Source organism: Anolis sagrei, chromosome 2, assembly GCF_037176765.1.
Source record: "Anolis sagrei isolate rAnoSag1 chromosome 2, rAnoSag1.mat, whole genome shotgun sequence".
NCBI lineage: Eukaryota > Metazoa > Chordata > Lepidosauria > Squamata > Dactyloidae > Anolis > Anolis sagrei.
This window is the reverse complement of record NC_090022.1, coordinates 11,490,244-11,518,068: the sequence shown is the minus strand read 5'-3', so window position 1 is coordinate 11,518,068 and position 27,825 is coordinate 11,490,244. Positions and strand designations below refer to the sequence as shown.

General features: G+C 44.0%; 2 pseudogenes; both read left to right on the top strand.

Moving 5' to 3' along the window:
• The first annotated feature begins 24 nt into the window (after positions 1-24).
• On the top strand, positions 25-17,607 carry LOC132766060 (zinc finger protein 420-like; annotated as a pseudogene).
• A 4,514-nt stretch (positions 17,608-22,121) lies between these two features.
• LOC132765762 (zinc finger protein 850-like) overlaps positions 22,122-27,825 on the top strand; it is a 60,745-nt pseudogene continuing 55,041 nt past the window's right edge.

Below are 27,825 nucleotides of genomic sequence, written 5' to 3'. Positions count from 1 at the left end.
TGTCTTTGGATAATGTTTCAGGGAATGTTCCCAAGAGAAGGTGGGAAAGCATCTTGGATTGAATTTACATCTTTGTTAAGCAGTCATTGAAACATGGAGAAACACAGCTCACCTGGACCTGAAGCAGGTGGGGTCCATGAGAGCATTGGGGCATCCTGGAGAAAAAGTACACATAAGTTCCTGAGTGTGGACCTTTCTAGCTCAGACACAGAGCGCCAGCGCTTCAGGCAGTCCTCCTTCCGAGAGGGCGAGGGACCCAGAGAGGTTTGCAGCCGCCTTCACTCTCTCTGCCGCCAGTGGCTGAAGCCAGAGCAACACACCAAGGCGGAGATGCTGGACCTGGTGATCCTGGAGCAGTTCCTGAGCATCCTGCCCCCAGAGATGGGGAGCTGGGTCCGAGAGTGTGGGGCAGAGACCTCTTCCCAGGCGGTGGCCCTGGCGGAAGGCTTCCTCCTGAGTCGGGCAGAGGACGAGAAGCAGGAAGGACAGGTGAGAGCATTGCCTCATGGTTTCTGTAAAACTGAGACTTGGCTAAACTTATATCTCCTTCTCTTCCAAGATGGTACCCAATGTGGGGGATAAGTAAGGCCCTGTCCCCTCTTGTTTCCACCTGAACATTAGGAAGAACTTCCTGACCTTGAGAGTTGTTGAGCAGTGGAACTCTGCCCTGAGTGTGGTGGAGGCTCCTTCTTTGGAAGCTTTTAAGCAAAGGCTGGATGGCCATCTGTCAGGGATGCTTTGAATGAGATTTTCCTGCTTCTTGGCAGGGGGTTGGACTGGATGGGCCATCAGGTCTCTTCCAACTCTAGGAATCTATACTCCTTTAAGTAAGGTCCAAATTGCCTTGTGTTATATCTTTTCAAAGGAAGATGTTCTTATTGCTGCTGCACAAAACATGGCAGTATGGTGATTCTGCAAAGGCAGTGTGTGCTTCAAGGGTGGACCATGCTTGCCTCTGTACCCAGAGATTGCTCACTCCCGCTCCCAGGAATTAAGGGTAGTGCAATTGGCACTTTTCTTGAGGGCCTTGTGCACAAATGTCTCAAACTTCAGTTGTTTTTTCCCCTGGAATTCTCTCTGCTCTTTCAGGGAGTTCAGATGATTCTCACTTCATCGGACACCACTCGAAGTCCCCAGGAGAAGAAGCTCAAGCAGGAGAGAGATAAGGCTTTGGCCTTGCAGAGTAAGTATGAACCGTCTTTGCACACAGTTCCCTTTAGGATAATCACCTTGATGTTTTATGCCTGTGGAGGTTTCCCTTTGGAAGGGTTGGGTATTTTTTTATCTCCACAATGAACTTTAGGTTGGGAAGAAGCACATGCCGGGCCTTTAGAATTTGACATGTAGATCTAGGTACACATTCAGTTGCAAAATGTGTAATTTTAGGGTGATTCTACTGGTGTTGGCAGTTTCCTTTAGAAATACATTTTTAATATGTGTACTTGTATTTTTACAATGTTTATGTGTTTTAATTATTCTGTTACCCACTCCAAGCAAATTTAAACCACCCAATGAACAAGTGAACCTGTGAATTAACCACTAAATGAATACTATTAAATATTCAATGGAAGGGTTGTTGTTTGTTTTCTGGGCTATATGGCCATGTTCTAGAACCATTCTCTCCTGATGTTTCGCCTGCATCTATGGCAGGCATCCTCAGAAGTTGTGGCTCCTCTGAGGATGCCTACCATAGATGCAGTCAAAACGTCAGGAGAGAATGGTTCTGGAACATGGCCATATAGCCCAGAAAACAAACAACCTATTGTGATCTGTTTTCCTCCACTTTACTGTCTCTCACAGGGGATGGAAAGACACTGACAGCAAATTCTCAGGTGTCTCTTCCTGTTTCTGCTGGAATTGAGCCAACTGAGGTAAGGAGAGGATTCCAGAGTCTCCTAGCAAGACTGCTGTTTTTATTTACTTTGGATTTTAAAAAAAATGGCCCAAGTCTATACATTCATTTCCTGAATGTTAAAAATGGATTTTCAAAAAATATGAATGGGGAGGTAACAAAACAGGTTCATTCACCTTGGCCCAGGAGTTTGAGCTCTTAAAAGGCTTGTTGTGTATTCTGACAGCCCAGTTGTGTGTTGGAACTGCTCTACTTGTTCTGTGATTTTAGTTTTTTTGACTTCTGAAAAAAGTGGAAACATTGACACCATTGCCCTTTCCTGCTCTTCTTTGAAGGCAAATGGGGATGCCTCTGCTAGTAGACCTGTCAAATAGGCAACAGAAGTGTTTAAACCAGGCATGAGCAAACTTTGACCTTCCAGGTGTTTTGGACTTTAACTACCACAATTCCTAACAGCCAGTAGAATGTTAGAAATTGTGAAGTCCAAAACACCTGGAGGGAGAGCCGAAGTTAAACCAGGCCTGGTTTCAATCCCCACTTTGTAGTGCTTCGTGCACTCTATATATTGATAATGTTTAGCAAATGTTTTCTTTTTTCACAAGGACCCTTTCACCTTTGAGGATGTGGCTGTCCATTTCTCCTCAGCGGAGTGGGCTCTTCTGGATCTTGACCAGAGAATCCTGCACACGCAGATCATGGAGGAGACCCGTGGGATTGTGGCCTCCCTTGGTAAGGCTCCCGCACTGATGGGGATTTCCATAGCGTAATTGCTATAGCTGCTTCCAGTTGGGAGCAGTACCCTAAATTATCCCAGTCACCGGGGTCCTAAAGGCAGGGTTCAAGTGTCCTTCCTAATAATTGGAAAATTCTATTGAACTGAAGCATAAATAGAAATGCCATATGCCCTTTTCAGAAGCATGGGCTTCCACCTCACTTTCCCTCCCATCCGGGCAAGCTAGCCTCTGCATGACTGAAGCTGAGAGGAGCATAATTTTTTATCACCTGGCAGATTTTTTCCTTATGGTCCAGCTCTCACATCCATAGGTGACTATGGGGAATACCATTGCTTTAACTATGCAGATCTTTGTTGCCAGTATGATGTCTCTATCGAGATTGGTCATTGCTCTCCTCCAAGAAGAAAATGTCTTCTGATTTCCTGACCGCAGTCTACATCTGCAGTAATCTTCGTGTCTAGAAATACAAAGTCTGTCACTGCCTCCACGTTTTCTCCCTCTACTTGCCAGTTATTAATCAGTCGCTGCCATAATCTTGGGTTTTTTTATGTTTAACTGCAACCCAGCATTTTCATTTTCTTCTTTCACCTTGGTTATAAGTCTCCTCAGCTCCTCCCCATTTTTGGCCATCAAAGTGGTATCATCTGCATATCTAAGGATGTTAATGTTTCTTCCAGCAATTTTAACTTGGATTTGTCAAGCCTCACACATTGCATGATGTGTTCTGCATACAATTTGAATAGATTAGGGGAGAGTATACAACCCTGCCGTACGTCTTTCCCAATCTTGAACCAGCCTGTTGTTCCATGGTCTGTTCTTACTGTTGCTACTTGGTCTTTATACAGATTCCTCGGGAGAGAGACAAGGTGATTTGGTATCCCCTGGTGGTGCAGTGGGTTAAAGCCCTGTGCCGGCAGGACAGGTCGCAGGTTCGAATACGGGGAGAGCCAGATGAGCTCCCTCTATCAGCTCCAGCTCCTCATGCGGGGACAGGAGAGAAGCCTCCCACAAGGATGATAAAAACATCAAAACATCCAGGCATCCCCTGGGCAACGTCCTTGCAGGCGGCCAATTCTCTCACACCAGAAGTGACTTGCAGTTTCTCAAGTCGTTCCTGACACGACAATAAATAAATAAATCCCCAGACCACCAAGAACTTGCCACAATTTATTATGATCCACACAGTCAAAGGCTTTAGAATAGTCAATAAACAGAAATAGATGTTTATGTGAAACTCCCTGCCTTTCTCCATTATCCAGCATCTGGATATTGGCAATCTGGCCTCTCGTTCCTCTGCCTTTTCGAAACCCAGCTTATACATCTGGCAACTCTCTCCATGTATTGCTGGAGTCTACCTTGCAGGATCTTATTTTCATCTCAATGCTTAATTCTTTGTTGTAAGTTTACTTTTGTTTCTGTGTATTATCTTGTATTATTTTGATGTATTTGTGTTCATTTGAGGCATTTAATATTTGCCTTTTGTTTTGTGTCTGTAAACTGCCCTGAGTTCCTTCAGGGAGAGAGGACGATCTATCATCATCATCATCATTTCATTTCAACCTGTTCCCTCTCTCATAGAGACCTTTTCTACTCACACTGAGGATTTTTTTTCTCTTCTTCTTCCCAGCAGTTAACTGCCAGAGGAGCATTGCCAAGCACAAAGAGGAGCTTACCACACTTGGAGAAGTCCACGCAGAAGAGGAAAGTTCTGCCAGAGAGAGGCCCTTCAAATGCAATGCATGTGGGAAATGTTTTGCTCAAAAGATGGACCTTGTGCTCCATGAGACGATCCATGTTGGGGAAAAAGATTTGAAAAGTAAAATATCAGGGAAAGGTGTTGATGACAAACTGTCAAATCTGAGCCAACAAGAAATTTTTGAAGAAATAGAAAGGCCATCTCTTGTGACTTATGAGAGACTCAATGTGGGGAAGAAAGTATACAAATGCCAGGAATGTGGGAAGAGCTTTGGTCAGAGTTCATCCCTTGTGAGCCACCAGAGAGTCCACACAGGGGAGAAACCATACATATGCCCCGATTGTGGGAAATGTTTTGCTAACAGTTCACACTTGGTGAGGCACAAAAGAGTCCACACAGGAGAGAAGCCATACCAATGCCAGGAGTGTGGGAAATGTTTTCCTTCCAAGTCATCACTTCTGAGACACCAGAGCACCCACACAGGAGAGAAACCGTACAAATGCCAGGAATGTGGGAAATCTTTTGCTCAGAGTTCAACCCTCGCACAGCACAGGAGAGTTCACACAGGAGAGAAGCCATACAAATGCCAGGAGTGCGGGAAATGTTTTGTTCAGAATATACACCTTCTATGTCACCAGAGCAGCCACACAGGAGAGAAGCCATACAAATGCCAGGAGTGTGGGAAATGTTTTGTTCGGGATTCATACCTTGTGAGGCACCAGAGACTACACACAGAAGAGAAACCAAATAAATGCCAGGAGTGTGGGGAATGCTCAGAATGCACAATTCCTAGACCACTGGAGAACCCACAAAGGGGAGAAAGTTTAGAAACGCCAGCAGTGTGGAAATGTTTTGATCAGGAATTGTACCTTGTGAGGGAATAGAGATGGCATACAGGTGAGAAAAAATGCATATGCTACGACTGAGAAAAATGTTTGTTTGGGGACAACATCTAGTAAAATATCAGACTCCTGAGTCAATTTCAAGGATGTGGAACTTATTTTTCTCAAAAGTCATCCTTGTGAAACAGACTTCACACAAGAAACAAATCATCCAAATGCCAGAAGTGTGAGAAATGTTTTGATCATAGTTCATACTGGTGAGGCACAAGAGACTCCACCCAGGAGAGAATCCATACAAGTACCTGTCATATCATAAATGTTTTCCTCCCCCAAAAATGTAACCCTTGCAATGCACTGTGGAGTCTACATAGGAGAGGAATGGGATTAGTGCCAGGATTGTGCTCAGAGTTTAATTCCTCATCCCTTCATATTAGCAAAACATTACAAAGTGTAGACATGGACATTTTTGGTAGCCTTCAACATGTCTCTTAGAAAAAGCCAGGGAAATTCACACAGAATCTGTGAAGGAATTTCAGGAGATCTTTGACATGCACCTGCAGAAAAACCATCAAATGCACTAGAAGCATATCTTGTCTGTGATGGACAGGTTTTTTTTCCAAATGTAAAGAAATTTACTCAGATTGCTACAAAATTTCCAGTGTCAACAGCTACAAATGAAAGGTTGTTTTCAACTCTAAAACATTTGAAAACATACATAAGAAGCACAATGGGGCAAGAAAGACTGGACTTGCACCTTGTCGATGGAGCCTGATTTCTGTCAAAGTGTATCTACACAGTTTTCAAGTGTTTCCAGGAGATGTTTGGTCTTCTTTTGTAATTATTAAATTACCAATTAAGAGTCATTTATTGTAGACTTTAAACTTTGGAACTATAATGGAAATTTGAGTTAATTAAGTCTATATAAAATATAGAATAAGTCATATAATTTAAATTATTTTGTGTTGTGGATGTACTGCTTCACTTTGTTTTAAGTGAATCAGTACATGCACAACACAATATAAATTATATTATTTATTCTATATTTTATGTTTCAAACGCCATGCCCCCCACCTACCCACCCCCCATATTTTTCTGGTTACGTCCCTAGCCAGAGCTTCCCAGTTTTTGGTGTCTATGCCACAGTTTTTAAGATTAGCTTTAAGCCCATCTTTAAATCTTTTGCTGCCCACCCACATTCCATTTTCTGTTCTGTAGTTGAGAGTAAACTAACTGCCCTGGGTGACCATGATCGGGCATTCAGACAACGTGGCCAGTCCAGTGGAGTTGATGGTGGAGGACCATTGCTTCAGTGTTGGTGGTCTTTGCTTCTTTCAGAATGCTGACATTTATCCACTTGCCATCCCAAGAGATTTGCAGGATTGGGTTGTTGTAGGTTTTTTGGGCTAAAATGGCTATGTTCTAGAAGCATTCTCTCCTGATATTTTGCCTACATCTATGGCAGGCATCCTCAGAAGTTGTGAGATCTGTTGGAAACTAGAAAAATTGGATTTATATATCTGTGGAAGGTCTAGGGTGGGAGAAACAAGTCTTGTCTGTTGGAGGTAGGTGTGAATGTTTCAATTGGCCACCTTGATTAGCATTTGATGGCCTGATAGTTTTTAGGTGTGGCTTATTCCTGCCTGCGGGAATCCTGTTTGAGAGGTGATTAGCTGTTCCTGTTTGTTTCTTGTCTGGAGTTCCCCTGTGTTTGAGTTTTGTTCTTTATTTACTGTTATAATTTTAGAGTTTTTTAAAATACAGGTAGCCTAATTTTGTTCATTTTCATGGTATCTTCATTTCTGTTGAAATTGTCCACATGCTTGTGGATTTCAATGGCTTCTCTGTGTAGCCTAACATGGGGGTTGTAAAAGTGGTTCAGCATTTCTGTGTTCTCAGATAATATGCTGTGTCCAGGTTGGTTCATCATGTGCTCTGCAGTGCCTTTCATGTTCCTTGATTCGTGTCTGGACAATGCTGCTGTGTTTGGTGGTCCCTCTGTAGACTTGTCCACAGCTGCATGGTACACGGTAGACTCCTCCAGAAGTGAGAGGATCCCTCTTGTCCTTTGCTGAACGTAGCATTTGCTGGATTTTCTTGGTGGGTCTGTAGATAGTTTGTATGTTGTGTTTCCTCATCAGCTTCCCTCTGCAGTCAGTGGTTCCCTTGATGTATGGCAAGAACACTTTTCCTCTGGGTGGATCTTTGTCGTTACTCTTGTGGCTTGTTCTCAGTCTTACAGATCTTGATGTCTGAGGTGGAGTCTCCATTGGCCTGTAAAGTCCAGTTTAGGTGGTTCTGTTCAAACACAGGGGAACTCCAGACAAGAAATAATCATGGACAGCTAATCACCTCTCAACAAAGGATTCCCCCAAGCAGTAACAAGCCCCCCACCCCAAAAAAAACTTGTCAGGCCATCAAATGCTAATCAAGGTGGCCAATTGAAACATTCACACCTAGCTGTGAAGCCCAATTCCTTACGGCTGTTAGGAATTCTGGGGGTACAAAACACCCGGAGGGCCCAAGTTGGCCCATGCCTATGCCACATTCTGCTCTGCCCATTTAAATTATATATAATTTATTTATTTACGACATTTATATGCTGCCCTTCTTACCCCGAAGGGGACTCAGAGCGGCTTACAAGATATGTATACATACAATATATTATATTATTAGCATAGCATAATATCAGTATTAAATATTACTATATTATACTATACCATTGTACTGTAATATTATTAGTAATACTACATATAATATAAAATATATAGTTACAATATCATTATTATTAGTAGTATTGTATTACATTGTTGTTGTTCATTCGTTCAGTCGTCTCCGACTCTTCGTGACCTCATGGACCAGACCACGCCAGAGCTCCCTGTCGGCCGTCACCACCCCCAGCTCCTTCAAGGTCAGTCCAGTCACTTCAAGGATGCCATCCATCCATCTTGCCCTTGGTCGGCCCCTCTTCCTTTTGCCTTCCACCTTCCCCAGCATCATTCCCTTCTCTAGGCTTTGCTGTCTCCTCATGATGTGGCCAAAGGACTTCAACTTTGTCTCAATTATCCTTCCCTCCAATGAGCAGTCGGGCTTTATTTCCTGGAGGATGGACTGGTTGGATCTTCTCGCAGTCCAAGGCACTCTCAGCACTTTCCTCCAACACCACAGCTCAAAAGCATATATGTATATACAATATATTATATTATTAACATAACACAGGAGACAAGATGGAACTGTCTTCCAGGGCCCACTCTCTTCAAAATAGTCTCATAGAATCAAAGAGTTGGAAGAGACCTCATGGGCCATCCAGTCCAACCCCATTCTGCCAAGAAGCAGGAATATTGCATTCAAATCACCCCTGACAGATGGCCATCCAGCCTCTGCTTAAAAGCTTCCAAAGAAGGAGCCTCCACCACACTCTGGGGCAGAGAGTTCCACTGCTGAACGGCTCTCACTGTCAGGAAGTTCTTCCTCATGTTCAGATGGAATCTCCTCTCTTGTAGCTTGAAGCCATTGTTCTGCGTCCTAACCTCCATGGAAGCAGAAAACAAGCTTGCTCCTTCCTCCCTGTGGCTTCCTCTCACATATTTATACATGGCTATCATGTCTCCGACCTTGAAGGAGCTGGGGGTGGTGACGGCCGACAGGGAGCTCTGGCGTGGGCTGGTCCATGAGGTCACGAAGAGTTGGAGACGACTGAACGAATGAACAACATCATGTCTCCTGTCATCCTTCTCTTCTTCAGGCTAAACATGCCCAGCTCTTTAAGCCGCTCCTCATAGGGCTTGTTCTCCAGACCCTTGATCCTTTGAGTCGCCCTCCTCTGGACACACTCCAGCTTGTCAATATCTCTCTTGAATTGTGGTGCCCAGAATTGGACACAATATTCCAGGTCTCCCTTGTAAAAATATCCTCATATTCTAATACTTGTATACAATTAAAAATAACTATTTGGATTACATACCACTAAGTCTTGTTTAAAAAAGATAGCACTGCACCTTTAAGAAGAGGTTTTGTTACTCCCCTACGTCATCCACAGCTTGTTTCCGCCAGGAGCTTGGCTCAGGCGTCAATCACGTGATCGAAAGCAGAAGCCGCTCAAAAAAAGGATCCGGGTGGAAGAGGGGAAAAAAGGGTCCTACATTAAAAAGGGGCCGGTTGGAAACACCAACCCACAACAAAACCAAATATGAAGAGATGAAAAATCAAGGAAAGGACCTTGAAGCAAAGAAGGCCCAACAGACATAAGAAGCCTGGCTTTTCATTCCTTCTCCTCCTCTCTTTTCTCAGCGTGTCTTCTTCTTCTTCTCCTTCTTAGGTGGCCTTCCTCTCCTCTTGGTGAGTCCTTCCTTATTCCCAAGCCTTCTCCATATAGGCAAACAGGAGGGAGGTTTTTGTATACACACTTTACAAGCTGACAGCTCAATTGATGCTTTTTTCCCACTCTCTCTCTAGCTTAAACCCATTGGAATTCATAATGGAAGTCAGACTAAGCTTGGAACAAAGGAAATCCATTTTTGAAATGCTATTGGAAGTGTGAAAATGTAGACTCCTTCTGTACTGCCACATAATCCAGATTATCAAAGCAGATCGTCCGCATTATTAGCTTTGAACTGTCAGTCCTTCCCACCTACTACTAAGGAGGCTGTCCAGGTCCTGAACCGGTGCTTGGCCGCTGTGTTGGACTGGATGAGGGCTAACAAATTGAAATTGAATCCAGACAAGACAGAGGTCCTCCTGGTCAGTCGAAAGGCCAGACAGGGCATGGGGTTACAGCCTGTGTTAGATGGGGTTACACTCCCCGTGAAGACGCAGGTTCGCAGCTTGGGTGTGATCCTGGATTCATCGCGGAGCCTGGACCCCCAGGTTTCGGCGGTGACCAGGGGAGCATTTGCACAACTAAAACTTGTGCACCAGCTGCGCCCGTACTTTGGGAAGTCTGACTTGGCTACGGTGGTCCACGCTCTGGTTACATCCCGTATAGATTGCTGCAATGCGCTCTACATGGGGTTGCCTTTGAAGGCGGCCCAGAAGTTTCAAATGGTCCAGCGTGCGGCAGCCAGGTTGCTAACAGGAGTGGGGTTCAGGGAGCATACAACTCTCCTGTTGAATCAGCTCCACTGGCTGCCAGTCTGCTACCGGGCTCAATTGAAAGTGCTGGCTTTAGCCTATAAAGCCCTAAACGGTTCTGGCCCAGTCTATCTATCTGAATGCATCTCTCCCTACGAACCCCCCAGGAACTTAAGATTGTCTGGAGAGGCCCTGCTCTCGATCCCGCCTGCTTCGCAGGCATGTCTGGCGGGGACGAGCGACAGGGCCTTCTCTGTGGTAGCCCCCCCCCTTGCTGTGGAACTCCCTCCCCAGGGATATTAGATCGGCCCCCTCCCTCCTGACTTTCCGAAAAAGAGTAAAAGCTTGGCTCTTCGAGCAAGCATTCGGAACTCCAGAGTAAACAGACAAACTAGAGTTGGAAATTGACCCAGGAACGGCCAAGACAATGTAACGGATGAAGATTTGAACAGAGGACATAGTTTCTTTTTAAATTGTTTATTATGCACTGTCGTTTATGTTTAATTGCACTTAATGTTTTTGCTTTATCAATGTATGTATTTTGTTTCGGCATCTAATTGTACCGACTGTGTATACCGCCCTGAGTCGCCTTCGGGCTGAAATGGGCAGGATAGAAATAATGTAAATAAATAAATAAATATATGAGCCTATACTGGCCTATAATCCAGTTCAAAGCAAACAATCTGGATTTTATATGGCAGTGTAGAAGGGACCGTAGTTGAAGTGCAAAGACAGTTGAGGAGGGAGTTTCAGAGAGATCCTTCCACCAATGCGACTTGTTACCATGAGCTGAATGAGAGATAATAATAACAAACTTTATTTATACTCCGCCACCATCTCCTCGAAGGGGACTCGGGGTGGCTAACATGAGGCCAAGCTCAAATATACAATACAGTAAATAAAATACAAAATACAGGCAACAAAAATTTCATCAGAATAAAATACATAAAGTAGCAAAATAAAATAAACAAATGAGATTAACAAAAATAAAATCAAACACAATGGGCAGCCTCATCCCTTCACACCACCTTTGTTGGAAAGTCTGCCATTCTGAACAGTTCCATCGGATTCAAACCAATCTCTAATTTGACTCATGGTAACCAGTCACATTGGTGGATCCTTTTAAAACAACCTCCTAAACTGTCTGCACTTCAACTACATTTTCATACTTCCAGAAGCATTTTAAAAATGGATTTCCTTTGTTCAAAGCTTAGTCTGACTTCCATTATTAATTTAAATGGGTTTAACTGTGGAGGGAAAATCAGTTGAGCTATTGGCTTTTCAAGTGTGTATATTTGGGGGGGGGGGGGCATCCTGTATATATATATATATAAGTTAAAGCATGTATATCTGCATGTTTGTTTTTCTGTTTGTTGCTACGTCAAGTGCCCCTCTGTGATGTCACTGGGAAAGAAAGGTAAAGTAAGTATAAGGGGAAGAGAGGAAGGAAAGAAAACACCACAAAGATAACTGTGTTGCCATGGAGACATTGTGAGGTATGACTTCTCAGTGGTCCCTATGACACCTGGGCAACGGCAGGTATATACAATAGTAAAAAATAAATAAAAAGAGTTGCTGTAAGTTTTTCGAGCTGTATGGCCATGTTCCAGCAGCATTCTCTCCTGACATTTCACCTATATCTTTGGCTGACATCTTCAGAGGTTCTCTTGACAGTGAAGCAAGTGGCATGTTTATATACCTGTGGAATGTCTAAGGTGGGAGAAAGAACCTTGTCGGTTTGAAGCAAGTGTGAATGTTGCAATTAGCAAGCATGAATTAACATTAAGTGTGCAAAGTCAATCAGTAAGGATTTGATAATTTGCTGATAATCCCTAACATAGCAATAATGTCTTTGGATAATCTTTCAGGGAATGTTCCCAAGAGGATGTGGAAAAGCATCTTGGATCCAATTTACCTCTTCGTTAAGCAGTGGTTCAAACATGCAGAGATCCAATTTACCTGGACCTGAAGCATGTGGGGTCTGTGAAAGCAGTGGGGCATCCTGTAGGGAAACTACACAGAAGTTCCTGAGTGTGGATCTTTTTAGCTCAAACATGCAGTGCCAGCGCTTCAGGCATTCCTCCTTCCGAGAGGGCGAGGGACCCAGAGAGGTTTGCAGCCGCCTCCACTCTCTCTGCCGCCAGTGGCTGAAGCCAGAGCAACACACCAAGGCGGAGATGCTGGACCTGGTGATCCTGGAGCAGTTCCTGAGCATCCTGCCCCCAGAGATGGGGAGCTGGGTCCGAGAGTGTGGGGCAGAGACCTCTTCCCAGGCGGTGGCCCTGGCGGAAGGCTTCCTCCTGAGTCGGGCAGAGGACGAGAAGCAGAAAGGACAGGTGAGAGCATTTCCTCTTGGTTTCACTAAAGCTGAACATATATCTATCTTGGCTAGATAGATAGATGGGACCCAAAGTGGGTAATAAGCAAGGCCCTGTCCTCTCTGCCTCTTTTCCTACCCACTCTGCCACGATGCTTCTACTGCTATATTCAGTGCAAGGTCTGTAATTCTTCTGCTGTATTTGGGTGCCCCTAGGTGTGGCTATGGCTTAAAGTTTTGCAGTAAATTTGTCATCTCAAAAATTACTCCTTTAAACAAGATCCAAGTGCCTTGTGCAATATCTTTTCAAAGGAAGATGTTGCTGCTGCACAAAACATGGCAGTATGTTTGGTGACTTTGCAAAGGCAGTGTGTGCTTCAAGGGTAGACCATGCCTGTCTCTGTACTCAGAGATTGCTCATTCCCACTCTGAGGAATTAAGAGTGGTGCAATTGGCACCTTTTCTTGAGGGCCTTGTGCACAAATTTCCAAACCTCAGTGTGCTTTTTCCCCCTGGAATTCTCTCTGCTCTTTCAGGAAGCTCAGTTAATTCTCACTTCATCGGACACCACTCAAAGTCCCCATGAAAAGAAGCTCAAGCAGGAGAGAGATGTGGATTTGGTCTTGCAGGGTAAGTATGAACCCTCTTTGGAAATAATTTCCCTTTGACATAACTTTTTTTAACACAATCATCTTGGTATTTTATGCCTGTGAAAGTTTCCCTTTGGAAGGGCTTGGGTATTATTTTTATCCCAACAAAGAATTTGAGATTGGGAAGAAGGACATGCAGGACCTTTAGAATTTGACATGAAGATCTAGGTACAGATTCAGTTGCAAAATGTTTTAGTGTTTACTGGTGTTTGCAGTCTTCTTCCGGCAGGCCTACCCAGGCAGTTTTAATGACAAATTTATAAACTTGTAGGAGAAAGTATTGAAAAATTAAGATGTGAAAGATATGACAGAACTATATTGTTTAAGAATTATTATGAATTGAGGAGGGATGAAAGAAGGTTGGTTTTCTTCGGAATGAAGGCAGTAAGAGATATTGAATTGCTGTTGACTGTCAATAAAACTAATTTAAAAATTAAAGTTACAAATGGGTTGTAGGTTTTTCGGACTGTATCGCCATGTTCTAGAAGCATTTTCTCCTGATGTTTCGCCTGCATCTGTGGCAAGCATTCTCAGAGGTTCCAGCCATGAAAGCCTTCAACAATATAAAGTTACAAATGTTTAATAATTTTTATAAGGAGATAGTTGCCAGCACAGGGTCCCCGGTGACTTTCCTGGTTTCATGGGCAGTAGAACCAAATCAAACACCCAAAAGCCTAACTTTTTACAGGGCTAGAAAATGCTACTGTGCTTTCTCATAGGCTTCTTTTTAGGACTATAATTGTCAGCTTTGAGAAAAGCCTATGCAATCTGTTTCTCTCCACTTTGCTGTCTCTCACAGAGGATGGAAAGACACTGACAGCAAATCCTCAGCTGTCTCTTCCTGTTTCTGCTGGAATGGAACCAAATGAGGTAAGGAGAGGATTCCATACATAGAATCATAGAGTTGAAAGAGACTTCGAACTCTATGATTCTATAATTCTGTGTATGGACTTGGGCCATTTTTAAAAAAATCAAAAGTAAATGAAAACAACAGTCTTGCGAGTTGGACTAGATGGACTGGGCCATCCAGTCCAACCCCATTCTGCCAAGAAGCAGGAATATTGCATTCAAAGCACCCCTGACAGATGGCCATCCAGCCTCTGTTTAAATGCTTCCAAAGAAGGAGCCTCCACCACACTCCGGGGCAGAGAGTTCCACTGCTGAACGGCTCTCACAGTCAGGAAGTTCTTCCTCATGTTCAGATGGAATCTCCTTTCTTGTAGTTTGAAGACATTGTTCCATGTCCTAATCTCCAGGGAAGCAGAAAACAGGCTTCTTTTTTTTCATTTCCTGGATTTTTAAAAATATGAATGGGGAGGTAACAAAAAAGGTTCATTCTCTTTGGCCTCAGAGTTTGTGCTCTTGAAAGGCTTGTTCTATGCTCTGACAATCCAGTCCTGAGTTAGAGCTGCTCTACTTGTTCTGTGATTTTGGTTTTCTTGACTTCTAAAAATAAGTGAAAGCCATATTTCCTCTTCCTTTTCCTTTTTCCTTCTGCTTTTCCCCTCCTAACAAATGGAAAGGAGGGCACTCCTGGGCCAGACTGTAGCCTCAATGACTTCAGTTTTCTCTCCTTCCTCCTTTTTTTGTTTATTATTTCTATTTTTTTCCCAGTTTGGGACTCAAAGCAGCTCATGACAGATTTAAAAATGCATAGGTAAAATGTAAAACATTCAGAATTAAAGAAGAAAACACATCTCGGCTCATGAAATAGAAAAGTGCGGGACATTCTGTGGGTATGATGGGCATTACACAACTCAGTGTTGCAACACAAAAGTTTGCCCAAGCTTCTTATACTCCATTCATTGATAAGCTTTACGTGATTAGGAAATGCTATCCTTTTCCACCAGGACCCTTTCTCCTTTGAGGACGTAGCTGTCCATTTCTCCCCAGCAGAGTGGGCTCTTCTGGGTGCTGATCAGAGAATCCTGCACACACAGATCATGGAGGAGACCCATGGGATCATAGCATCTCTTGGTAAGGCTCCTGCACTGATGGGGATTTCAGAAGTAGTTATTCCCAGACTTTTCTGTTTTAGTCTCATAATATTGTGCTATCAGCATGACTTAAATTGTTGAATGTTTCACGGTTCAGTTCTCATCTATCTATCTATCTATCTTATCTATCTATCTTATCTATCTATCTATCTATCTATCTATCTATCTATCTATCTATCTATCTATCTATCTATGTTCTGTGCATAATGAGTACCTTAAAAGCAAAAGAACCAATGAACGGAATCACACCAAATTTGGCAACAAAATGTCTCACAACACAAGGAGTGACCATCACTCAAAAAATTATGATTTTGTCATTTGGGAGTTGTACTTGCTGGGATTTATAGTTCACCTATAATCAAACAGCGTTCTGAACTCCACCAATGATGGAATGGAACCTAACTTGGCACACAGGACTCCCATGACCAACAGAAAACACTAGAAGGATTTGGTGGGCATTGACCTTATGTTTTGGAGTTGTAGTTCACCTACATTCAGAAAGCACTGTGGACTCAATGATGGATCTGGACCAAACTTGGCACAAATACTCCATATGTCCAAATATTGACACAGATGGAGTTTGGGGGAAATAGGCCTTGGCATTTAGGAGTTGTATTTACTGGGATTTATAGTTCACTTACAATCAAAGAGTATGCTGAACCCCACCAATGATAGAATTGGGCCAAACAAATTGGCAGGAAGCAGTCAAGCCTTGAAGCTGCAAGACTATTCAATGCTAATCAAGGTGATCAATTGCAACATTCACACTTCCCTCAAACAGACAATAGTTCTTTCTCCCACCCTGGATTTTCCACAGATATATAAACCTCACTTGCCTAGTTTCCAACAGACCTCACAACCTCTGAGGATGCCTGCCATAGATGCAGGCAAAACGTCAGGAGAGAATGCTTGTAGAACATGGCCAGACAGCCCAGAAAACTCACAGCAACCCAATAATTTTCTTCATTAACACATTAAGACATTCCAGTTTTCTTAAACTGTCTCATGTTTTCAAGTTTCTGCAAAATGGGAAGAATCATTCTAACCTGATTCAGATTTATTGCAAGGACTGTCTACGTTGTTTTAAGAATCATTTCATTTTGATGCTTTTCCACTCACACCAAGCAATGTTTTTTTTCTGTTCTTCTTCTTCTTCCCAGCAGTTAACTGGCAGAGGAGCAATGCCAAGCACAGGAAGCATTTTGGACACAAAGAGGAGCTTCCCACACTCAGAGAAGTCCAGACAGAAGAGGAAAGTTCTGCCAGAGAGAGGCCCTTCAAATGCAATGTATGCGGGAAATGTTTTGCCCAAAAGATGGCCCTTGTGCTCCATGAGACATTCCATGTTGGGAAAAACGATTTTAAAAGCAAAGCAACAGAGAAAAGTGTCAATTACAAATTGTCAAATCTGAGCCAACAAGAAATCTTTGAAGGCATTGAAGATTTTGTGTGCCACGAGTGTGGAAAACACTTTGCTTACAGATCAGTCTTAATGATTCATCAGAGAATTCACACAGGAGAGAAACCATACAAGTGTGAGGAGTGTGGGAAATGCTTCACTCAGAGTTCCTCCTTTTTGTGCCACAAGAGGCTTCACACCGGAGAAAAACCATTCCGGTGCGAAGAGTGTGGCAAATGTTTTGCTCAGAGTTCGTATCTTATGAGCCACCAGAGAGTCCACACAGGAGAGAAGCCATACAAATGCCAGGAGTGTGGCAAATGTTTTGTTCGGGGTTCATACCTTGTGAGCCATCAGAGGCTGCACACAGGAGAGAGGCCATACCAATGCCAGGAGTGCGGGAAGTGTTTTGCTCGCAGACCAGCCCTAGTCAATCACGAGAGACTCCACACAGCAAAGAAACTGTTTCAGTGCCAAGATGATGGAAAACGTCTTTCGCAAAAGCCATCTCTTGTGACTCGCGACAGACTCCACATAGGAGAGAAACTATACAAATGCCAGGAATGTGGGAAGTGCTTTGCTCAGAGTTCATCCCTTGTGAGCCACCAGAGAGTCCACACTGGGGAGAAACCATACAGCTGCCCAGATTGTGGGAAATGTTTTGCTCACAGTTCACACTTGGTGAGGCACAAGAGGCTTCACACAGGAGAGAAACCGTACAAATGCCAGGAGTGTGGGAAATGTTTTGTTCAGAATGTACACCTTCTGTGCCACCAGAGAATCCACACAGGGGAGAAGCCATACAAATGCCAGGAGTGCGGGAAATGTTTTGTTCGGGGTTCATACCTTGTGAGCCACCAGAGGGTGCACACAGGAGAGAAACCATACAAATGCCAGGAGTGTGGGGAATGCTTTGCTCAGAATGCACAACTTCTAGAACACCAGAGAACCCACTTAGGATGAAAAAGTTTAGAAATGTATTTATTTATTTATTTCCAATCTTTATATCCTGCCCTTCTCAACCCCCGAGCGGGGACTCAGGGCGGCTTGTAGAAATGCCAGTAGCATGGAAAATGTTTTGATCAGGAATTGTACCTTTTGAGTGAATAGAGATTGCACATGGATGAGGAAACATGCACATGTCAGGAATGGGGAAAATGTATTGTCGAAGGCTTTCATGGCCAGAATCACTGGGTTGTTGTAGGTTTTTATGGCCATGGTCTAGAGGCATTCTCTCCTGACATTTCGCCTGTATCTATGGCAAGCATCCTCAGAGGTAGTGAGGTCTGTTGGAACTAGGAAAAAGGGTTTATATAATGTGGAGAGGTGGCTGCCAAGGGAGAGGAAATGGTCAACATTTTCTAATGTTACACCACTAAGCTGTATTTCTGGCATTGGAGAGGGATTTGCTGGTGACCGCTGGAAGAGCACTTTGGTTTTTTTGATTTTCAACGAGAGGCCGAGCTTCTCGTATGCTTCTGCAAAAGATGTTTAGAGTGGCTTGTAGGTCTTCTTCTGAATGCGCACAGACCACGTTGTCATCGGCATATTGGAGTTCTTTAACATATCTTCTTGTGATCTTTGTTTTGGCTTTTAGTCTGCTGAGGTTAAATAGCTGTCCGATAGATGATTTCCATTCCGGTGGGAAGCTTCCCATCAAGGAGATGAAATATCATAGCGATTAAGATGGAAAATAAGGTTGGGGCAATAACACATCCCTGTTTGACACCTGATTCCACCTTAAATGGGTCACTTTGGGAGCATTCTTGAGAATGCCTGCCATAGATGCAGGTGAAACGTCAGGAGAGAATGCTTCTAGAACATGGGCATACAGCCCAAAAAACCTACAACAACCTACTGCTAAGATGTTCACAACATGTATTCATCTGACCTCTAGGTGAAAAATTGAGTGGTAGAGAAGATGCAGCCTTCAAAATAAGACTGTTCCATGTCACCAATAGTTCTTTAGCAATGAGAACTTCTTGCCTCCAGAGAAGATTAGTAATGGAGGAGAGTATCACGTGGCTTTGTTGTTGCAGAACCTCACAGAAGAAGAGGAGGGGAATACCCAAAGATTATGGAGCAATTGAAGAGAATGAAAGATGAGTTGATATGGAGTATTCCAGTATGGTTTGAATTGTAAGAACTGGAGAAATCCTTTGTTTCCTTAATGCTTAGGCGACTTGGATTTACATAGTATCAGACTCTGAGTTCAAAAGGTGGATATGCACCCATTTGTGTCTTCCTGTGTAATGTGCATTTTGAGTTATTCCAATTTTTTTGTCTGTTTATTTCATTTTGATGGGTTTTTTTTGCATATTTGTGTACAATGTACAGATTTCTATAGGCTAATTGATAATTTGTTTTGCAAAACTTAAGCTCCTGAACCCTGTATGCTAAGAAAATAAGTGTGTCTGTGTAGAGTAAAAATCCAAATCTATCTATACATATAATAAAAGTCAAAGTTTGTATGCGACGTAGGACAGAGGTAGGTAGGGCGGACGTGTTTGTGGCAGCTTTCTGATTGGCTGCCACTGTGGTGCTATTTGCATATGGTCTCTAATTGGCCAACCTCAACAGGACCCCCTGGTGGCGAAGACGGTTAATGAGAGAAACGGAGACATGATAGAGGGAAATTTGCATATGGTCTCTGGCCAGTCTCAATTCCAAGATTCCAAGAGGACAAAGAGATGAAAGGAAAAGGCCAGATGCTGTGTCAGAAAATTACCAATAAAGACCAAAATTGGCACACAGAGCCCCCATGACCCACTCTGCAGCCTACTGCAGTTTGGAGGAGGATGGACCATGGATGATGGGACTTGCAGTACCTTTGCTCAATTCCTGAGACCACAGCAACCCACATCCAATTACCGATAAAGACCAAACTTGCCACACTGAGTCTCCGTGATGCACTCTACATCCTGGTGCAGTTTAGAGGAGGATGCACCATGGACGATGGGACTTGCAATACCTGCACTCCCTTCCTAAGACCATTACAACTGCCAACAATGATGGATCAGGACCACAATTAACACAGAGAGCCCGCATGACCCACTCTACATCCTGGTGCGGTTTGGAAGAATTTGACAATGGATGATGGGACTTGCATTTCACTTCACTCACTTCCTGAGACCACTGAGACCCTTGCCAATGACTGATCAAGACCAAACTTGGCACACAGAGCCCCCATGACCCACTCTATAACCTGCTGCTGTTTGGAGGAGGGTGGACCATGGATGATGGGACTTCAAGTACCTTCACTCACTTCCTGAAAACAATGCAGCCGTTATCCAATGACCAATAAAGACTAAACTTGGCATAGAGAACAGCCATTACCCACTTTCTCTAATAACCCGGGCAACGCCGGGTCCCCAAGCTAGTTTATAATAAATACAAGCTTACCAACTGGCGTGTGTGTGTTTATGGGAATTTGCTCCTCTTCTTAATATAAGCTATGATAATATATTGCTCCACCAATATTTTATGAGTCAAAAACAACCCTAATGCAGTTGGACAAGAAAGTGATTAAAGATAAAATCTTGGAAATGGATGATATCTGACAACCTGCAGACTAGTAAACAGCAGGGTTTCTCTACTTGGTACCCTCTACTAAAGACTGACCAATGTTGTCAACAGTATTTTCAAGACTTAAGGTATCTTCCCACCAAAAGCCCTCCTTCGCTGTGATTGGCCGGCTTCTCAGCCGGCTTCTCACCCAAGGGGAGAGCTGTTTCTGGGACTCCAAGCAGAGAGGGGAGAGCAGGCGTGCTTGGCGCATGGCAGCATGGGGTGCATATGTGGGTGAGGGAGAATGTATGAGGATGGAGGGAGGTTCATGCTAGCGAGTCCCTTCATGGCATGGGAGTTCTCTGTGTTAAGTTTGGCCCAATTCTATCGTTGGGGTTCGGAATGCTCTTTGTAGGTGAACTATAAATCCCAGCAACTGCAACTCCCAAATGTCAAGGTCTATTTCCCCAAACTCCACCAGTGTTCACATTTAGGCATATTATTTGTGCCAAGTTTGATCCAGATCCATCATTGTTTGAGTCCACAGTGCTCTATGGATGAAGGTGAACTACAACTTCAAAACTCAAGGTCAATGCCCACCAAATACTTCCTGAATTTTCTGTTGGTCAAGGGAGTTTTTTGTGCCAAGTTTAGTTCAGTTCCATCATTGGTGATTTTAGAATGCTCTTTGATTGTAGGTGAACTATAAATCACAGCAACTACAACTTTAAAATGACAAAATCAAATCTCATTCAAAGCACCCCGGACAGATGGCCATCCAGCCTCTGTTTAAAAACCTGCAAAGAAGGAGCCTCCACCATACTTGGGGCAGAGAGTTCCACTGCTGAACAGCTCTCACAGTCAGGAAGTTCTTCCTCGTTTATTATTTATTTACTGTATTTATACCCTGCTCTTCTCAACCCCGAAGGGGACTCAGAGCGGCTTACAGATTATGGCAACATTCAGTGCCACATCATGTTCAGGTGAAGTCTCCGTTCCTGTCGTCTGAAGCCATTATTTAATTGTGTCCTAGTCTCCAGGGCAGCAGAAAACAAGCCTACTCCTTCTACCCTATGACTTCCCCTCACATATTTATACATGGCTCTTATCATGTCTCCTCTCAGCCTTCTCTTCTGCAGGCTAAACATGCCCAGCTCTTTAAGCCGCTCCTCATAGGGATTGTTCTCCAGACCCTTGATCATTTCAGTCACCTTCCTCTGGACACATTCCAGCTTGTCAGCATATCCCTTCAATTGTGGTGCCCAGAATTGGACACAGTTTGATTCCAGGTGTTTTCACCCTGTGCGAGGGTGAGAAAGGTGTGGTATAAATAAAGCAAATAAACAAAGGGAGTCCCAGATGGCGCAGTGGGTTAAAGTGCTGAGCTGCTGAGCTTGTTGACTGAAAGGTTGGCGGTTCGAATCTGGGGAGTGGCATGAGCTTCCGCTGTCAGCCCCAGCTTCTGCCAACCTAGCAGTTCGAATACATGAAAATATGAGTAGATCAATAGGTACTGCTCCGGTGGGAAGGTAATGGCGCTCCATGCAGTCATGCCAGCCACATGACCTTGGAGGTGTCTACGGACAACACCGGCTCTTCGGCTTAGAAATGGATATTTATTTATTTATTTATTTCATTTATTTACTTAATTTCTTCTCAGCCCTTAGGCGACTCAGAGCAGTTAACAACAACAGTTTCAATATGCACAGTACAAAATAATTGGACATTTAAAACAATAGCAAACAATTAATTAAACATCAAACATCAATATAACAAATCCATCACATCTCATCGATAGAATCAGCATCAGAGTCGGACACAACTGGACTTAACGTCAGGGGAAAAACCTTTACCTTACCTAAATAAACAATGAGATGCAAACACATCTCTTAAATTGGAGTAGTGCAGTCTAGGGTGGAGAATGACATATCTCATGAAAACCTTCCACGACTGGGCTTAATCTCAGGGGAAAAACCTTTACCTACATAAACAAAGAGATGCGAGCACATCTCTTAAATTGGAATAGTGCAGTCTAGGGTGGGGAATGACAGATCTCATGAAAACCTTCCATTTATATATTTAAAATATATATAATTTGTGGTTTATTCCACATGAGACTCAAAAGCCACACTGCAGGCGAGCCTGAGCCACAGTTTGGAAAGCTCTGGGTTAATAAAGGGAGGGAGTCGGATTCCTAGAGATGGAAAGGAGGCCGTTCTCCAGGGCAGGCAAGCCTCTTCCGCCTCCTCTTTGGCCTCTTTGGCTCATTCCATGGCCGCCTGTCTCTCTCCTTCTGGGCCCTGGTGAGTCCCAACCCCCTCTTCTAATCTTCTCCATAGGAGCCAGGATTCTGCATCTGCCTTTCCCTTGATGAGGCCCCTGGGGTCAGTGGGGCTTCCTTCTCCACCCAATGTTCATTCCCAGGGGTTTCCTTTGGTCAGAAGAGACAAAAGGAAACCAGGGTGGAGGGGCTTCCAGGCCGTGAGCGAGGAGGAGGCGGTGGGAATGGGGGGGACCCTCTGCTCTTGCCTTCCTTGCTTCCCCTTTAATGCCAGGGAAGGAAAAGAAGGAAACAGTGTAACCACTATTTTAGAATGAAGGCAAAGGAAGGCAAAACCTTTTGGCTCTTAATGTTTCCTTTTAAAGTTAGTTTGTTACCCAATTCAATTAATATATACAATGGGCCCTTTCCTATCCTCTGGGGTTGACTTTCAGGACACTGAACTCTGTAGGTTAGTGGTTCTCAACCTTCCTAATGCCACGACACCTTAATACAGTTCCTCATGTTGTGATAACCTATTGTTGTTGTTCATTCATTCAGTCGTCTCCGACTCTTCCTGACCTCATGGACCAGCCCACGCCAGAGCTCCCTGTCGGCCGTCACCACCCCCAGCTCCTTCAAGGTCAGTCCAGTCACTTCAAGGATGCCATCCATCCATCTTGCCCTTGGTCGGCCCCTCTTCCTTCTACCTTCCACTTTCCCCAGCATAATTGTCTTCTCTAGGCTTTGCTGTCTCCTCATGATGTGGCCAAAGGACTTCAACTTTGTCTCTAGTATCCTTCCCTTTTGTGATAACCTACCAACCATAAAATTATTTTCATTGCTACCTGGATGAAATTTGGCACAAATAATAATAATAATAATAATAATAATAATAATAATGGGTTGGTGTAGGTTTTTTTGGGCTATATGGCCATGGTCTAGAGGCATTCTCTCCTGACGTTTCGCCTGCATCTATGGCAAGCATCCTCAGAGGTAGTGAGGTCTGTTGGAACTAGGCAAAAGGGTTTATATATCTGTGGCATGACCAGGGTTGGACAAAGGACTCTTGTCTGTTGGAGCTAGGTGTGAATGTTTCAACTGATCACCTTGATTGGCATATAATGGCCTGACAGTGCCTGGAGTAAAATTGTCCACATACACAAGCATGTGGACAATTTCAACAGAAAGGAGGAAACCATGAAAATGAACAAAATCTGGCTACCAGTATTTAAAAACTCTAAAATTACAACAGCAGAACAACAGAGAGGAAACAAACAAGGACATTATTTATTTCGTGTACTTCTACCCCGCCCTTCTCAACCCCTGAGGGGGGACTCAGGGCGGCTTACAAAAAGGCACAATTCGATGCCTACACAGTAATACAGATAAAATAGATAGCAATTAAGACAGTTTTAACAGTTAAAACAATCAATATGTATCACAATAAAAAGCCAATCTTATGCTCAACGTTCGCAACTCAGAGTCCATCTAATCACATCTCAACATCTAATCACCTCTCAACAAAAGATTGCTCCAGGCACTGTCAGGCCATTATATGCTAATCAAGGTGGTCAGTTGAAACATTCACACCTAGCTCCAACAGACAAGAGTCCTTTGTCCCACCGTGGTCATTCCACAGATATATAAACCCTTTTTCCTAGTTCCAACAGACCTCACTACCTCTGAGGATGCTTGCCATAGGTGCAGGCGAAACGTCAGGAGAGAATGCCTCTAGACCATGGCCATATAGCCCGAAAAAACCTACAACAACCCAATTCCTTTTGATGCTACTCCCATAATGTTTGTCCCCATATTGCAATTCCCTCCGCCTGTTTGAAGGCTCGTCTCCACTACTCCGTCTCCTATGAGCTTCTCCCATACAAATATTTTCTCTTTAATCTCTATCTCATCCTGAATTTTATCATTTTATTCCACACATGTGCCCTGCCCTTTGGGATTGATTCTGCATTGTATTATTTTGTATTGTTTTATTGCATTCTTATGTTTTTATGTATTTAATTGTGATGTTTGTTTTGTTGTTTTGGTTTTATTTTGTTGTAACGTATTGTTGGGCTTGGCCTCATGTAAGCTGCCCCGAGTCCCCTTTGGGGAGATGGTGGCAGGGTATAAATAAAGATAATGATGATGATGATGATGATGATGATGATGATGATGATTAGGTCAAGTGAGAACAAGTGAGTCTGGAGGCTGGAGAAGAAGAGACCAAATCAAAGCATTACTTTGTTCTGAAACAAATAAAAGACTTTCTTTACTCTCAAAAAGAAAAAAAATCCTCCCAGAGCCCCTTGTTTAATTTTTACTTTCTTTCACAGACACAATGTGAGTTTTTGCTGAGAATTTTGGAGTAGAGCCTGTTCAGAGATTTCCTTCCCTTGAGAGAAGAGGGAGGAAGAGCATCGTGGATACGGTTTGTTTCTTTACCAAACAGTGGTTGCAACATGGAGAGGCCCAACACACCTGGACCTGAAGCAGAACCTGGGAGCAGCGGAGAATCCTGGGAAAGAACTACACGTAAGTTCCTGAGTGTGGACCTTTATAACTCAGACATACAAAGCCAGAGCCTGTTAAGGGATTTCTTTCCCTTGAAAGAAGAGGAAGGAAAAGCATCTTGGATACAGGTTGGTTCTTCACTAAACAGTGGTTCCAACATGGAGAGACCCAACTCACCTGGACCTGAAGCAGAACCTGGGAGCAGTGGGGCATCCTGGAGGAAAAGTACACATAAGTCCCAGAATGTGGACCTTTCTAGCTCAGACACACACCGCCAGCGCTTCAGGCAGTCCTCCTTCCGAGAGGGCGAGGGACCCAGAGAGGTTTGCAGCCGCCTCCACTCTCTCTGCCGCCAGTGGCTGAAGCCAGAGCAACACACCAAGGCGGAGATGCTGGACCTGGTGATCCTGGAGCAGTTCCTGAGCATCCTGCCCCCAGAGATGGGGAGCTGGGTCCGAGAGTGTGGGGCAGAGACCTCTTCCCAGGCGGTGGCCCTGGCGGAAGGCTTCCTCCTGAGTCGGGCAGAGGACGAGAAGCAGGAAGGACAGGTGAGAGCATTGCCTCTTGGGTTCACTCACCTTGGGACTGATAGATAGATGGAACATACACCCTGCCTTCCTTCCAAGATGGGACAGATGTGGTAGATAAGGAAGTCCCTGCTCCCTCTGCCCCCTTTCCCACCTGCTCTGCCTCTCCTGCTCTTACCTCCACATCCACTGTGAGCTCAGTTGCTCCTCTATTCAAATTTGTTGACCTCCAGATATCAGATTGAAAATGATGGCAGGGGAAGGCTAATCTCACAATACACTTTTTGTACATTTGTAAAAAAAAACTTTTCTAATCTTTCTCCATTGTACTTTTGGCATACTCTGTGCTATTCTAGGTCCAAAGCAACTGGGTTAAAGTCCAGCCGGATGTCTCTGCATCAGAGAAACCTCCATCAGACATCATCCAGAGCCTCCAGCAGAAGGAGCTCGAGCAGGAAGGAGATGAGACCGCAGCCCTGCAGGGTAAGAAGAAACCCTTCTGTGAGTTTTGTGGTTTTATGCCAATGATTGCAGCACATCCACAATACATTTGAGATTAAGATTGTGCACATTCAGGATAATTTGGCCTTGTGATGGGTATATAGGTAGGCATTCGGTTGCAAAAGATGTAATTTCAGTGTGATTTGCAGTTTCTTTATTGTTATACTTCTATATTTGCATACTGTTGGGTGGGACTGAAATATCAGCCCTTCGGTATCTTCTCAGGTGGGACATGAAACTAAGATGAGCCATGAAACTGAGCTGGGAGACAAACAGACAATGAAGAATAGCTTTAGTCAATTGAAATACCAAGCCCAGCACTAATTTTCAATCCAACCATTCACAGCACTGAAGGAGATAAAAAGGCATCAACTCCAAAACTTTACATATTCCTGGGCTGGAGAATGTTCCTGTGTTGATAGGGTCATTTTCTCATAGGTTTCTTTTTAGGACTGTAATTGTAACTTCTGGGACATGTCTATGTGATCAGCTTTCCACCCCTTGCTCTCTCTTCCAGAGGCTGGAATGATGTTGTTGCCGGATCCACAGTGGTTTCTTTCCCTTTGTGATGGAGTGGAACTGAATCAGGTAAGCAGAAGGATTCCTGAGAGAGGAGGAATGGAGCTGCTTGGGGGTCATTTCTTTCAGGCTTCCTGACTGTGAGAGCCGTTCAGCAGTGGAACTCTCTGCCCTGGAGTGTGGTGGAGGCTCCTCCTTTGGAAGCTTTTAAACAGAGGCTGGATGGCCATCTGTCAGGGGTGATTTGAATGCAATATTCCTGCTTCTTGGCAGGGGGTTGGACTGGATGGCCCATGAGGTCTCTTCCAACTCTTTGATTCTTTGATTCTATGATTAAAGATGTCTTGAAACAGACAAGAGTTCTACTGCTAAACACCTCTCCCAGTTAGGAAGTTCTTCCTCAGCTCCTCTTTTAGAGGCTTTTAAACAGAAGTTGTATGGCATTCTTTCAGGACTGCTTTGACTGCATTTATCCTTCATGGCAGAATGAAGTTGAACTCAATGACCTGTGTGGTTTCTTCCAACTCTTATGATTTTATGTGCCAATTAATGAATGGTTCTGTGACCAAACAGATGACCCTACGAAACTTGCAATTATGGCATGGGGTCCCATTTTTTTTCTATTCTAACACCCAACAGGAATGTAAATCTATTGTTGAGAGATTCTTGTAGTTTTTCTTTCCCCTAATATCCCATATGTGACCTTTTCCCACCAGGGCCCAATTACCTTTGAGGACGTGGCTGTTGATTTCTCCCTGGAGGAGTGGGTTTTTCTGAATCCTGATCAGAAAGTCTTGCACATGCAGGTCATGGAGGAGATTCATGGGATTGTGGATTCTCTTGGTAAGTCTCCCCCATTGATGGGGATTTCTGTTTCAACATGCAGTATCCCAATCAGCAGCTCTCTGGTGGGAGCAAAAATCCTACATCATCCCAATCACTGAAGCATCCTCAAGGCAGGGCTTATGTTAGAAACATATGACATAAGAGTAATAAATTGATACCTGAAAGAGGCAGTGACCCTGGCAAGCCAAGGAGGAAGATGCGAAGGTGGCTGCAGTGCTTTCACCGGTCATTTGCCTCTTCCTCCTTGGCTCCTAGGGCTGCTTGGTGCTTCACCAGTGCGCCCCTTCATGGATTGTTTTGCCGGCTCATACCTCCACTGACTGCTTTGCCAGACCACACCTTTGCCAAAACCCTATCATGTTGGCCATGTTGGATCTGTGTGCCGAGTTTGGTCCAGATCCGTTGTCAGCTGGCTTCAGTGCTCTTTGGATATGGGTGAACTGCAACTCCCATAATCGAAGGTCAATCATCCCCAAATCCTGCCTGTATTCACAGATGTCCACGTTCGGTCTGTGTGCCTAGTTTGGTTCAGATTCATCATTAGTGTGGGTGTCAGGGTTCTCTAGATGCAGGAAGAACTACAGTTACCATCATGTT